Genomic DNA, 14,831 nt, shown 5'->3' with positions numbered 1-14,831 from the left:
TGTTTGTTCATTTGGGTGGATGGGTAGTGGTTGCTACTGGCAGCTAGTGGATAGAGGCCAGGGAGGCTGCTAAATATCCTGCAGTAATTCTGGTAGGAACCTGTTTTACATTCTGCTGCTAGGAAAAATTTCTTTGATCGTTTCCTTGTCACCTGGAAGCAACTCATAGGAAAGGAACAAGAATCAGCCATCTAACTAAACTCTAAACAAAACCTATTTTAGGTGAGGTACCACATACCAAAGTGCTTGCACAACTATATAATAAGCTTTAAGAGCTTTCAGTTTAATATGTTAAGGGAAAAGATTTTATGGGGAAAAGATTCTTGTTTAAGGCAATGTTTTTAGACATAGCTATCCATTCAACCAATATACAAAAGTATCTTTAAATTGTTGACTTTGTGCTTTAATTCTTAGAAAGTCAGCTTGTATTGGTATGTATATTTTTAAAAAAATTTTCTAATGACAAAGCCTTGCTCTGTTGACCAGACTGGAGTATAGTAGTGTGATCATAGCTCATAAACTCCTGGGTACAAGTGATCCTCCTGTCTCAGCTTATGAAGTAATTGAGACTATAGGTGTGTGCCACCATACCCAGCTAATTCATTTTTTATTTTTAGTAGAAATGGGTTTCATGATATTACCCAGACTGGGCTCAAACTCCTGACTTTATGCAGTCCTCCCGCCTTGTCCTCCCAAAGTGCTGAGATTACAGATGTAAGCCACGGCACCTAGCCAATAGTATTTTTTTTAAGCTATCTACTGTTATCCTAAAGTATTAACTACAAAGTATTAAAACAAGTGCTTGATTGTAGTGGCTCCATAAAAATTAATTAAGTAACGAGCTCCATTGATGAAAAAATTTTTCAGTTAAAATTTTCCTTCAGTGTTTCTCTATGGGTTTTTCCAACAGTTAGGTTCTTAGGTTTTGGAAAAAAAAAATCAGCTTGACTCGTGTTTTTTTGGTTTTGTTTTAATTTCTGTTTTTGAGAGACAGAGTTTTGCTCTGTCACCCAGACCAGAGTACAGTGGCATGATCATAGCTCACTGCAGCCTCAAACTCTTAAGCTCAAGTGATTCTCCCATCTCAGTTTCCCGAGTAGTTGGAACTCCAGGCATGCACTAACATGCCCAAAACAATTTTTTATTTTTTATAGAGATGGGATCTCACTGTGTTGCCCAGGCTAATCTCAAATTTCTGGCATCGAGTGATCCTCCTGCCTTGGCCTCCCAAAGTGTTGGGATTACAGACATGAGCCACATAACTGGCCTGACTCATTTTTTAAATTAAATTTTATGTAATCTTGATACTTACAATTTATAAGCTGTGCTGCTTAATTGGTATCTCTATTTGCATATCTAATAGGTTTCTCAAAATTAACATATTCCAAATGAAAATTTTTCTTTTCAAAATTTGTTCTTTTGTGTCTTATGTCAGTAAATGGCACCATCAAATCACCCAGTGGTTTAAGTTTAAAACAAAATAAAAACAACGGCAAAAACCTAGCAAAACAAAATACCTAGGAATCATCCTTGATTCAGTCTCTTTCTCATGACTCATGTCCAGGTCAGCAGTGAATCCTGTTGGTTAGACATCCAGAAGGTGTTTCAAATCTGTCTGCATTTCTCCTTCTTCTAACTAGCCAGTTAATCTAAAACTCTGTCTGAGGAGGTTTCTTCTATTATTCTCTATCACAGTGTCCTGTTTATTTCCCTCATAGCACTTATAACAATCTGCAGCTAATCACTTTGCTTATTCATTCCCCTTCCTACTGGAATGTAAAATCTTTGACAGTAGGGACTTTGTCTGCCTTGTTCTCTGTGTCCTTAGTTCCCAGCATAGTGCCTCTCACACATGTAAATCTATAGTAGGCATATTTGTAGAATTCATGTAGTTAAAATGTGGTTGCCTAGACTCAATTCTAGGCCCTGGAGAATGTCAGTGAACAAGTCTAAGGTCCCTAGCCCTTAGAGCTCACCTTCATTTTGATTTTAACTTTAATAGTTTTCCATGGCATGCCATGATGTATCATTGAGCTCAGGAGAAGTAGCACATCTGCCAGATCCTCTAAGAATATGCATACCCCATTTTTAGAAGCATGGGAGAGGATATATGGGAGGCAGTGACCTTGTGTACAGGCCAGGCCTTAAGGTGGTATTGGTGTCATACTGAGTAATGTGATGTTAAAAAATGAGTTGTATATACAGTAAAATTTCATGCAGTCATTATTTACAAGCCACATGCTTACAATGAAAATATTTGAAACTATAAACTCCATAAGCTTTAGAATCCATTTGGTTTCATTTCTTTGATCTGATATAGACGACTAATTTCCTGAAGAATATCTTTTCTTTCAAAGATACTAGCATATGGTTTGTGTTAAAGGGATTCTTTAGGAGAGCATTACCCTTATGAAAATAATCGTTCACAGCTAGTCCAGTTCTCTATTTATGGAGAAGTAAAATGCATTCCAGATGGAGGAGATTTATATAAAATAAATCTCTCATAATGAAATTTTAAAAACAGGGACTTCAATTTCAAAATGATTGTTTGGATCAGCAAATACATCTTTTCTCACAAAACTTTAGTAAGCATCACTTTTTCTATTTGCACAAATCCTTTTTTTCTTTTCTTTTCTTCTTACAAACTGCCTTAGGCCAGTTTGGAAATTCCCAAGCACCGTATTCCTTATGGTAGATAACTCTCCTCCAACAGTTACAGTTAGGTAAAGGCTTTGGGTATCCTCCTTACAATTTAGGTACCAGATTATGATGTCAGCAAGTTGGCATTTTGCACCCTCATATATATTTATCAACAGGCAGGCACTAAAAAGTGTGAGTTGAAAACAGCCCAGCTCTGACTGAATACTCTGACCAAACCTTTACCTGAAAGATTTACTGAGGCAAATGTGACACTATCAGAGACGGAATATGGTCTGCTCCAGGCAACCGGTATCTTCCAGATCACTGCTTCTCCACAGCCATTTAGAATGAAGCCTTAGAAGCATTCCTAACAATATAACCTCCTGGGCTTGTTAAAGTCTTCACACCTGTTCACTTTACACCATCATGGGGAGGGTCTTTATTTCTTTCTAATCAGTTCATGTCTTTTAATGCCACTCATGTTACCCCAGTAATTTCTAATATCCATTGTACTAAGTAACAAGGCCACTTAGTTCATGTGAACACTCATTTTACTAATAACAAAGCTTCTGGTATGGTTTGAAGATTAAAGTAGCTGATGCATTTAAGGTAGCCATCTGGCCTTTGGATTAAATGCTAGCTAATTACTCCTAGAATGGGTTTTTCATTTAGAGCAAATAGCTGCCTCCAGAATGGAGATTAAAACTAAACGAACACACATACATAGCAACTTCTGGATGCTGAAGTGTTTTAAAGTAAGACACAGATCATATAACAATTGTAGATACCAAATTAAGAAAGGGGAAAATATTTTCAGAATATGAAACAAACCTACATTGCCCCTGTATTAAGTAGGTTTAATTACTACAGATGCATTGTATCCAACCCAGAAAAAGCTCCAGAAAATTGATATCAATTAAGAACAAACAAAATTTTTGAAACTAATTAAGACAATTTTCTTCTTTTCTGTATAGTATCAAAATATCAAATATCCAAGTTTTGTCCTGTTACTCATTTTGAGTGAGATTCCTAACAACTTACATTTTACATAGAAGGAGAGAGAATTCTAGTTGTCTTTGCTGTTTAGAACTGTTATAGCACAAGTACAGTTGCAGTTGTTTTTGGATTAGTATACATTATGCTTGTGCATCAAAATGCATGACTATAATTAGTATACAATATACTTGTCATGTTTTCATTTTTTTCCCCCTTTTTTTTTTATTGGTGAAATTCTGGTTGAATATTCTCAGTGCCATAGTCTGACCTTTATGGAAATCAAATATGGAATGGACATTTTCAGCACAAACTTTTCCTCGTAATGTTTAAAAGATAGAGGACCCACATAAAGATAAAACCCTTTACTTGTTCTCCAGTTTAGTATGAATGTGTGTTTCAGTAAAAAATGTTAATTTTGAAAGAGTAGCTATTGTATATGTGAGGAGAAAACTTTTTTTTTTCTTTTTACTTTCTCTATATATTTTTCCTCTTTTAATTTTTATTTTAAAATTGTGGGGTACAATTTAGGGTGAGGCATATACAAATATTCATTGTGCAGGGTACCCTTGTTGATGAGGTGTGGGTTCCCCCCCTTCCCCGCAGATATCAACTACTATCAATCCCACCTCCCCACCCCCCGCAGTTTCCCCTCTACTGTCAATCCTTATGAGTGAGAACATGTGATACTCAGCTCTTTGTTTCGAAGAACAAAATCATGAACTTCGCAGCAACCTGGATGGAATTAGAGTTTATAATACTGAGTGATCTCTCACAGAAAACTTTTTAACTTAGAAATTATATTCCCTCCCCTCTACTTACCTCCAAGGAAGAAAGAAAGGTCTTCTTTTCTTCTCTGGCCAAGTGACTGACTGTCTAACACTCAAGTGAGTCATGTCCCATGACCTGCATCTTACCTGATTTACCAGGATGTCCAACATTAAAGGGAATGTTTGAATTTTACATCATTTGGGGATATTCAGTAAAGTATTTCTTTTTGGTTCTGAAATTTTACCTTGTCATGTTTTAAAGTGTTTGGCTATATCTTGTAAAATATCTGAGTATGAATATAATTTAGCTTTTAGAGTTGATAACTTTCAACTCTATAAGGTTTTTTTTTAATTAAAGTGTTTTAAAAGTAGAATAAATTCTAACACTTTGACTTATAACCAAGATTTATTGGTTACTAAATTTGTTGTTTTCAGAAATACCAGCTCCTTTTGGGTATGTCATACTACTCCTCCCCACAGAGCTGGACTCTACAGCCCTGTCCCCTTCCTCACTGTTCCTCTTTGTGTTCCTTCCTTCACTGCTCCTTGTCCTACTATTTTCATTTAGCCAAAAACAGTTCTCTAGCACTCACTACAGCCACTATGGACCCTATTTATGAAAAGGAAATTTGACTAGCGAATTGATGAATGTTACACGTTGGTGACTTTGCTTATTTATCCAAGTTAAGAAGTCACAGGTTTAAATTGTTTTGGGACATTATTTATAGGTTACCTGTTCAGAAGGCCAGAACCTTAATTTTTTTCTATTTCTCCTTTGAATCTAACTTCTCTTTCCATTATAATCGCCCATGAAGTTAGGGAAAAATACATTCACTAAATATAAAATGGATAGGATTTAAGTCTAGATTTCAAAATTGTTAGAGTTAAGAGTTATCTACATAACTGTTTTATTACCCAAAGAATTTATTTTGTTTGATGAATTTTGAACTTCTCATTTATCTGAGGTAGTAAAGAAAAATATAGGATATAGTATGAGTGGTTGAAAGCTTAAACAGCATGTTTATATATACTTAATAAAGAAGTTAAATAAACATGTTGGTAAAAGCTGGAAGTTTCTATTACTGGATGTAATGGATTTTTTTTAAGTGAAATATTTTCTTAAAATAAGAATTAGGTGATACCATATGATTTTGGTTAACCTTTCTGCAGTGTTAAAATGAGAAGTTTGAGAAAGTATTTGCCTAGGCAGTTGTGTTGGCAGTGTATCCTTTGCAGCTTTGGAGTAATAACATTGCCTTTTGGCTACTGTCTCTTAAAATAGCAATTTTTATTAACTCAATGAGCTATTGTATAGATAATACAGCTGTTTAAAATTTGTAAAGAATTTTAACCCTCAGTATAACATCAGGACCCAATTTTAGTTTCTTTTATGAATAGTTCTAACTATTCCTGAGGACTAACAGTTTTTTAACTGAATTAATTTTTTAAAGGTCTTCTAAAGAACAAAGAAACAATTTACTCGTTTTAAAAATAGGAAAAAAATTTATTCTCTCTTGTAATTACCATGAGTCCATTGAACCATTTTATAAAATTCATTGTAGAATATTAGTGATCTTATTTTTTCTATATCTTGAACTATTTGCTATTTTATCATCCCAGGAATTGGTTCGTTGTTAACTCATCATATATTCCCAACTATGCAAAAAAAGAATAAAGTAAGAAGAATGAGATTGCCTAGAAAGATACTACAGTAATAACCACTATGTCATCCTTTCATTTGCTTATTATATCATCCGAAATATTGCATTGTCTTCTCAGTAGGTATGAAAGAAGACTAGGAAACCATCTTTGTAGTCTACATTTAGTTCCAATAAACATAGTTAAAAAGTCAGAAGTTTTCAATCTCTACCCATAATGTCAAACAGAAAAAAACTGACAAGAAAAACAATTCACAAACATTAGACAAGTCAGAAGTTACATACAAAGAGATAGATCACACAGTAGACTCTAAAGATGATGGTGAAATTGATTCTGTAAGCGAAGTCTCTGATTGAATCGTCAGATAATAGCCTGGAATTTTCTCAAATTCAAGAATAATACATATTCTAAGGACAAAAATGACATGGTATTAGCATACAGTTAGTTATTCAGTAGAAAAAAATTTCTGAGTATCTTCCAACAGGAATCTAGACCATCTGTTTTGCTAAAAGGCTGTATAACAGTATTCTTTAATCTTGTATAATGTCCATGTACCAAAATGTACCCAATATGGTCCATAGGTGGACAAATGCTGAAGGCAGGTGTGTATATGAAAATTATCAGAAGGAAATAGATGATGTAGAAATAAGAAAATTCATTGGATTGACTGTTCTAATTGGTACTTGTAAATCTAAAAATGAAAATATTTTATAATTATGGGGCAAAGATTTCCTTTCTTTAACAGAATTAAGAGCTATCAAAGGCTTTAAATATTCAAGTATTGCATTCTGACAATGCAAGGGCAATAATAAGTGAGAACCTACTGGCAGAAGAAAGCAAGCTGCCTGTAGTTGCTACTTTAAGTAGCTGTTAGCTCAGAAAGTGTGTCTCTTGAAAATAGTGGATATAGTTTTCCTTACAGTTTAAAAGTTGAAATCACATTACAGTGCATCAAGGATGCCTACTCTTTATAGTATTTTTTTTTCAAGAGAATTTAAACAAGCACAGAACTTCCCTTTAAATCATCATTTAGTTTGAATCAACTAAGGTACTTGGTAATCTTTAAGATTGGTAGACTCAAATGGCACTGTTTCCGTGAAGCCTTTTCTCCTTCCTCTGCTCCCGTAGTTCCTGTTGGCTGTGCACATGCCACATTGTTCTTCAGGTGTTGAAGAGCATGGGAGCATTAGGTCAACATTTCTCAGTGCCACAATTATATTATTTGTGTAAAGTGATTATTTGTTTAAAAGTAGTATTTATGGGCGGACTCAGTGGCTCAGCCTGTAATCCCAGCACTTTGGGAGGCTGAGGTGAGTGGAATGCCTGAGCCTGTGGGTTCGGGACCCGCCTGGGCAACTTGGCGAGACCTCATCTCTACAATAAATCAAAAAACTAGCCGGGCGTAGTAGCACGTGCCTGTAGTTCCAGCTACTTGGAAGGCTGAGGCGGAAGGATCACTGGGGCCCAGCAGGTCAAGGCTGTGGTAGCCGGGAGTAGCCACTGCACTCCAGTCTGAGCGACAGAGTGAGATTCCAACTCAAAAAAAAAAAAAAAGTAGTATTTATATGGTATCACAAGAGCCTGTCTTTAAAGGAGGGAAAATCTTTCTCTCATCCAAAAAAAAAATCCAAAGACAACTCTCTCCCCCATAAAACATAACCAAAATAAACAAACAAATCAATTTTATTATATGACAAGTTATCAGTATAAGAAAAATACTAAATGCTGACAACTGATAGTTGAGTAACCTCATAATGATGGATTTGCATTGTGGTCTCTAGTGGAATTTAAATCATTAAGTTTGGTGGCAGAATATCAGCATCTAGACTAGAGGTTATTGTAGGTTTTGGTGACTGACACCATCCTAACTTCCAGGAAAGTCCCATTTCATGTCTTCTATTCTGTTGTTCACATATACTCACTCATATATGTTAGATTCATGTGCATGTCAAAAGCTTTTGCCATTTGTTTTGATTTGTTATGTAGAGTGAGTGGGGTTTTTTTGTATATGATGTAAGAGCTGATAAGAGTCTACTTGTCACAAAATGCCTTTGCTGCTCACAGAAATGGTGCTTCTAACTCCATCTTGAACACTTTGGGGTTTATTGGCACCAGGACCCTTCATGGAATGCAGGTCTATTATGATGACGGCATAGGGCCTGAGTGTATCAAGCTCACTGTGTATTTCTTAGTGCAGAGCAAGGCTGTTAGATAATGTGAAATAGAGTATACATTTTGGTGGGAGCAGAGTTAGAAGCACACTTGGACACAGTGAGAAAGAACCAGGAGGAGTGGTAAAGGGACTCCCTGACACACACTTAAGGCAGAACTTACTCCCATGAACTGATCACAGCTTGTTCCTCCTCTTAGGGGTTTTTCCCCCAAGTTACCCACCTACTTTCCCTTTTCACCTTGTTTGCCCGCTTGGTTTGGGTTTTTTTATATGGTAAAACAGAAGGCGTTCTTAGTGAATGCTCGTAATACTGAGCAAAAATATAATTGATGATTGATTTTAGGAAATGATCTTTAAAAAAATCGATTACTCAACATCATGCTGAAAGGGGAACAGCTGGAAGCATTCCCCCGTGGAGCTGAAACAAGGCCAGAATGCCTACTTTTACCACTCCTCATCAACATCGTACTGGAAGTCCTAGCCAGAGCAGTTAGGCAGGAGAGAAGTAAAGGGTGTCCAGACTGGAAAAGAAGAAATCAAACTGTCTCTGTTTTCCAATGATATGGTCTTATACCTAGACAGTCCTAAAGACTCCTCCAAAAGACTCCTGAACTTGACACATGAGTTCGGTAATAATCACATACAAATCAGTGGCACTGCTATACTCCAGTAACAACCAAACTGAGAATCAAGTCCAGAACTCAGTTGAATTTACAATAGCTGTCAAAAATTAAAATACCAAGGAGGTGAAAGATCTCAACAAGGAGAAATAGAAAACTGATTAAAGACATCATAGAAGACACAAACAAATGGAAATACATCCCATGCCCATGGATTGGAAGAAACAATAGTATTAAAATGATCATGCTAACTACATGAATCTACGGATTCAACACATTCCCTATCAAGTGACCAGTGTCAATTTTTGCAGAATTAGAAAAATCAATCCTCAAGTTTATATAGAACCAAATAAGGGCTTAAATAGCCAAAGCAATCCTAAGCAAGAAGAATAAAGCTGGAGGCGTCACGTTACCTGACTTCAAATTATACAGCAAGGCTATAGCAACCAAAACAGCTTGGTAATGGTACAAGAACAGACACATGGACTAATGCAACAGAATAGAGAATCCGGAATAAACGCAAATACCTAAAACCAACTGATCTTCGACAAAGCAGACAAAAACATACATTGGGGAAAGGACACCCTATTCAACAAATGGTGCTGGGAACATTGGATAGCTACACAGAAATATTAACAGAGTATACAAAGAACTCAAACAAATCAGCAGAAAATAAATAGCCCCCTTAAAAAATAGCCAAACAACATGAACAGACATCACTCAAAAGAAGGTATGCCAATGACCAAAAAACATTTAAAAATGCTCAGAATCACTAATCATCAGGCAAAAACATATTAAAACCACAATGAGATGCCACCTTACACTATTCAAAATGGCCACATTAAAAAGTGAAAAAACAATAGATGTTGGTATGGATGCAGTGAAAAGGGAATGCTTGTATATTGTTAGGAATGTAAATTAGTATAACTTGTATGAAAATTAGTATAAAAATTTCTCAAATAACTAAAAGTAGATCTACCATTTCATTCAGGAATTCCACTACTTGGTTTCTGCACAAAGGAAAAAGAAGTTGTTATACAAAAAAGATACCCACTCTTGTATGTTTATTGCAGCATATTTCACAGTTGCAAAGATGTGCAATCAACCTAAATGCCCATCAACTGATCATTGAATAATGAAAATGTGGTATACTATGGAGTATTATTTAGCCATAAAGAGAAATGAAATAATATCTTTTGCAGTGTTTGGATGGAATTGGAGACCATCATCCTAAGTTAAGTCACACAGGAACAGAAAACCAAATATTGCATGTTCTCACTTATATAATATCTTTTTTTTTTTTTTTTTTTTGAGTTGGAGTCTCACTGTCGCCCAGACTGGAGTGCAGTGGCCACTCCCAGTCACCGCAGGCTTGACCTGCTGGGCTCCAGCGATCCTTCCGCCTCAGCCTTCCGAGTAGATGGAACTACAGGCGCGCGCTACCACGCCCGGCTAATTTTTGATTTATTGTAGAGATGAGGTCTCACCAAGTTGCCCAGGCGGATCTCGAACCCACGGGCTCAGGCAGTCCACTCACCTCAGCCTCCCAAAGGCACAGGATTACAGGTTGAGCCGCCGAGCCCGGCTTGGTTTTTTATTTTATAGTTTCGATTTTTCTCTTGAGATTCTCTTGTTGACTAAGTATTAGTATATTTTCCTTTAATCTTTGAACTTAATTTCCTTTAGTTCTTTGAGCACATTTATGAATCCAATATCCTGACCCACTCAGAGGCAGTTTTTATTGACAGGGTTTTTGTTCTGAGTATTGGTCACGCTTTCCTGTTTCTTTGCAGGTCTCATCACTTTTTGTTGATTATTGGATATTTTAGATAATCTATCAATTCTGAATTTTAATTTATTTTTCTGAGAGTTCCATATCCTAGTTTTTCTTCTCTCTCTCTTTTTTTTTTTTTGAGTTGGAGTCTCACTTGGTCGCCCAGACTGGAGTGCAGTGGCTGCTCCCGGCCACCACAGCCTCGACCTGCTGGGCTCCAGCGATCCTTCCGCCTCAGCCTTCTGAGTAGCCGGAATTACAGTCACGCGCTATCACGCCCGGCTGATTATTTTGATTTATTGTAGAGATGAGGTCTCGCCAAGTTGCCCAGGCGGATCTCGAACCCGCGGGCTCAGGCAATCCACTCACCTTAGCCTCCCAAAGGCACAGGATTACAGGTTGAGCCACCGAGCCCGGTTATAATATGATCTTATACTCACATATAATAAGTGGAAGCTAAACTAATGGTTTACAAAGACATGTGGAATTCTCTGATTGTCATTGGAGACTCAGAAGAGGGAAAGGGAAGGGAGAGAGAGATGAAAAATCACGTATTGGGTACAGTATACACTAGTGAGGGTGATTAGTACACTTAATGCCCAGACTTCTTCACCAATATACAGTACATCTATGTAACCAAAAACCATGTGTACTCCTAAAGCTATTGAAATTTTTAAATCAATTATTGAAGTATAATTTACATGCATACAATAAAATGTATGTTAAAAACTTCTGTCGTAGCACCCCCAAACAGACTACTTTTTAATTTTTTTTTGGAGTTGGAGTCTCACTCAGTGACCCAGACTGGAATGTAGTGGCTGCTCCTGGCCACCGCAGTCTTGACCTGCTGGGCTCTGGCGATCCTTCCGCCTCAGCCTTCCAAGTAGCTGGAACTACAGGCATGCGATACCACACCCAGCTAATTTTTTAATTTATTGTAGAGATGAGGTCTCACCAAGTTGCTCAGACGGGTCTCGAACCCACAGGCTCACGCAATTCACTCACCTCAGCCTCCCAAGGCGCGGGATTACAGGCTGAGCCACGAGCCCAGTTTACTTATTTTGTTCTATGTAAATATTTATACACAGAAAGAAAAAAAAAAACACATTGGAAAGGATGAGAAGGGCCCTAAAGTAGTAGGTGAAAGAATGGACAAACTGATTGGCAATGTAGCTGGAAGAGTGTAAATTCAGTGATTTTCACTTTAATAAGAGAAGAGCATGTTTAATTTAGTAGGTTGGTAGTAAATGTAAGGAATAGGCGTTAAATTTATTTGTTTGGTTTATTTATTGTGTATTTATGAGACAGAGTCCTACTCTGTTGCCCAGGCTAGAGAGCAGTGGCATGAAAATAGCTCACTGCAGCATTGAACTCCTGGGATCAAACGGTCCTCCTCTGTGTCAGCCTCCCAAGTAGCTGGGACTACAGGAATGCACTGTCACATCATGCCCAGCTAATTTTAAAAATTTTTTTGTAGAGACAGAGTCTCATTATGTTGCCAGGCTGATCTTGAAATCTTGGCATCAAGTGATCATCCTACTTCAACCTCCCAGAGGATTGGGATTACAGGTGTAACCCACTGCATTTGGCTTGTATTTTTTAAATTGGCATTTATCTAGAAGGTCCTAAGACCTCAACTTTGATTTTTTGTTAAATTTCATATAGTGAAAATCACCCGTTTTCAGTGTACAGTTCAATGAGTTTAGACATGCATACATAGTGTAGCTAGCTAGCACTGTGATCTAGAGAGAGATGATTTCCCTTACTCCAGAAAGTTTCCTTTTGCTTTGATGCAGTTAGTTCCCTCCTCCTTCCTTTGCCCCTGAAACCACGACCTGTTTTCTGTAGACTATCAGGTAAATGGAATCATGTAATATATAGTGTTTTATGTCTAGCTTCTTTCACACAGCATAACACTTTTGAGATCCATATACATTTTGGGATGTGCCACTGGTTTATTCCTTTTTGTCGTTTAGTAGCATTTATTATATGAATATACCACAATTTCTTTATTCATTCACCAGTTGTTGGACATTTGGGTTTTCTCCAGTTTGAGGTTAATAAGAATGAACCTATGAATATTCATGCGCTAGCGTAAGTGGACACATGCTTTCATTTCTCTTGGGTGAAATCCCATCTGGGGTGAATTCCTGGCTCATATAGTAACTCTGTTTTTAACTTTGTAAGAAACCAACAAACTGTTTTTCAAAGTGACTGTGCCATTTTGCATTCCACCAGGGTTATCTGAGAATTCTAATCGTTCAGTACTGCTGGCCATTCATGCTTTTTGCATTGTAACCATTCTAGTGGGTATGTAGTGGTATTTCATTGTGGCTGTTTTAATCTAGATTTCCTGAATAACTGATGATGTTGTGCATCTTTTCATATACTTATTGACTATTCACATATATCCTGTGATGAAGTGTCTGTTCAAATAGTTTACCCAGTTTGCTTTTTCTTTTTTTTTTTTGAGTTGGAGTCTCACTCTGTCGCCCAGACTGGAATGCAGTGGCTGCTCCGGCCACCACAACCTCGACCTGCTGGGCTCCGGCGATCCTTCCACCTCTGCCTTCCAAGTAGCTAGAACTACAGGCGTGCGCTACCATGCCCAGCTGATTTTTTAATTTTATTGTAGAGATGAGGGCTCGCCAAGTTGCCCAGGCGGGTCTCGAACCCATGGGCTCAGGCAATTCACTCACCTCGGCCTCCCAAAGCGCGGGATTACAGGCTGAGCCACCGAGCCCCACTATCCAGTTTTCTTATTGGGTTATCTTACTACTGAATTGTAAAAGTTCTTTATATATTCTGTAAACAAGTCCTTTATCACATGTGTTGTTTTATAATTATTCTCTCCCAGTCTGTGGCTTCTCTTTTCATTTTCTTTATACCTTATGAAGAACAGAAGTTTTAAATTTTTATGAAATCAAATTTATCATTTTTTTAATGGTTCATGCTTTTTGCATTCTAAGAGATCCTTGTCTATTTTAAGGTGATAAAGATTTTCTCCTGTTCTCTTTGAGAAGTCTTAAAGTTTTAGCCCATACATTTTGGTCTGTGATCTGAGTTAATTTTTTATAGGGTGTGAGATAAGAGTCTAGGTTCTTTTTATTTTGTTTTGTTTTGTAAACTTTTAGGCACAATTTGTTGGAAAGATTGTCCTTTACCTATGAAATTACCTTAGCACGTTAGTTGAAAATGAATTTACCTTACATATGTGTTCTATTCCTGGACACTATTGTGTTCCATTGATCTGTAACTCTACCCTTACAATGATACTACACCGTCCTAATTAATGTATAGGTTTTTGCATTCAAGTAGTGTGTGTCCCCAGCCCCAGTCTCCTTTTTCAAAATTGTTGTGACTATTCTAAGTCATTTTCTATTTCCTAATAAATTTTAAAATTAGTTTGTCAGTTTTCTCAAAGGAAACCCTCCAATCTCTTGACTATTATTGTGAGGGATAATAATTGTATGTTCACTAGTATCACTCTTTCTCGGCAGTAGTAAAATAAACCATTCTTGATCATTATGTTTCTTTATTTTGCAAAGTAATTAATTTGACCTTTTATATGTATTTTTACAAATAAGATAAAAACCATATTTGCTTTTCTTTTTTGTGCTATCTTTACTAGTTTGGGTACTCAGTGTTATGATAACTTTATAAAATGAATCATGAAATAATCGCTACTTTCTTTTTCCCTAAGGAATGAAATATTCCTTAGAGATTTATAAAACTGTTTCATAAAACCAATCCAGCATTTAAAAAGAAGCAGATCTATTTTTTTTTTATGATTAAGTTTTCTCCTTTTTTTTTCCTTAAGTGGATTTCTGTTTCCTAGAAAATCATCTATATTATTCAGATTTTCAGACCTATTAGTATAGGGCTAGATATAGTTTTCCTTTAAAACTATTAAAACCTCTTATATTTCAGATTGTTTGGAAGAACTCTAAAAACTTTTTGTTGAAGGCTGGAGTTTTATTATTTTTCCTTTTATTAATAATTTCTAAGTTTATTATGTTATAATCTGGGAAAGTAGCCTATCCTGTTGTTACTTTTTTGAAATCTATTGAGGCTTTTCTTTTTTCTTTTTGTTTGAGGCAATGTATAAGATCCATTTTGTAACCAATCATGGGTACTGAGCAAGGCACATTGTCTTATTCTTATTATTTTATTACAGTGTTCAGATCCTCTATGTTCTTATT

General features: G+C 36.5%; 1 protein-coding gene across 7 annotated transcripts in view; it reads left to right on the top strand.

The window, feature by feature from the left end:
* The window catches only part of MYH10 (myosin heavy chain 10), a 154,789-nt gene that overhangs the window by 61,243 nt on the left and 78,715 nt on the right, over nt 1–14,831 (top strand). The window lies entirely within an intron of this gene.

Source organism: Carlito syrichta, unplaced genomic scaffold (genome assembly GCF_000164805.1).
Source record: "Carlito syrichta isolate Samal-C Ts95f unplaced genomic scaffold, Tarsius_syrichta-2.0.1 Scaffold305117, whole genome shotgun sequence".
Taxonomy (NCBI): domain Eukaryota; kingdom Metazoa; phylum Chordata; class Mammalia; order Primates; family Tarsiidae; genus Carlito; species Carlito syrichta.
The sequence above is the reverse complement of the archived record's forward strand: the minus strand, read 5'-3'. Positions and strand labels throughout refer to the sequence as shown.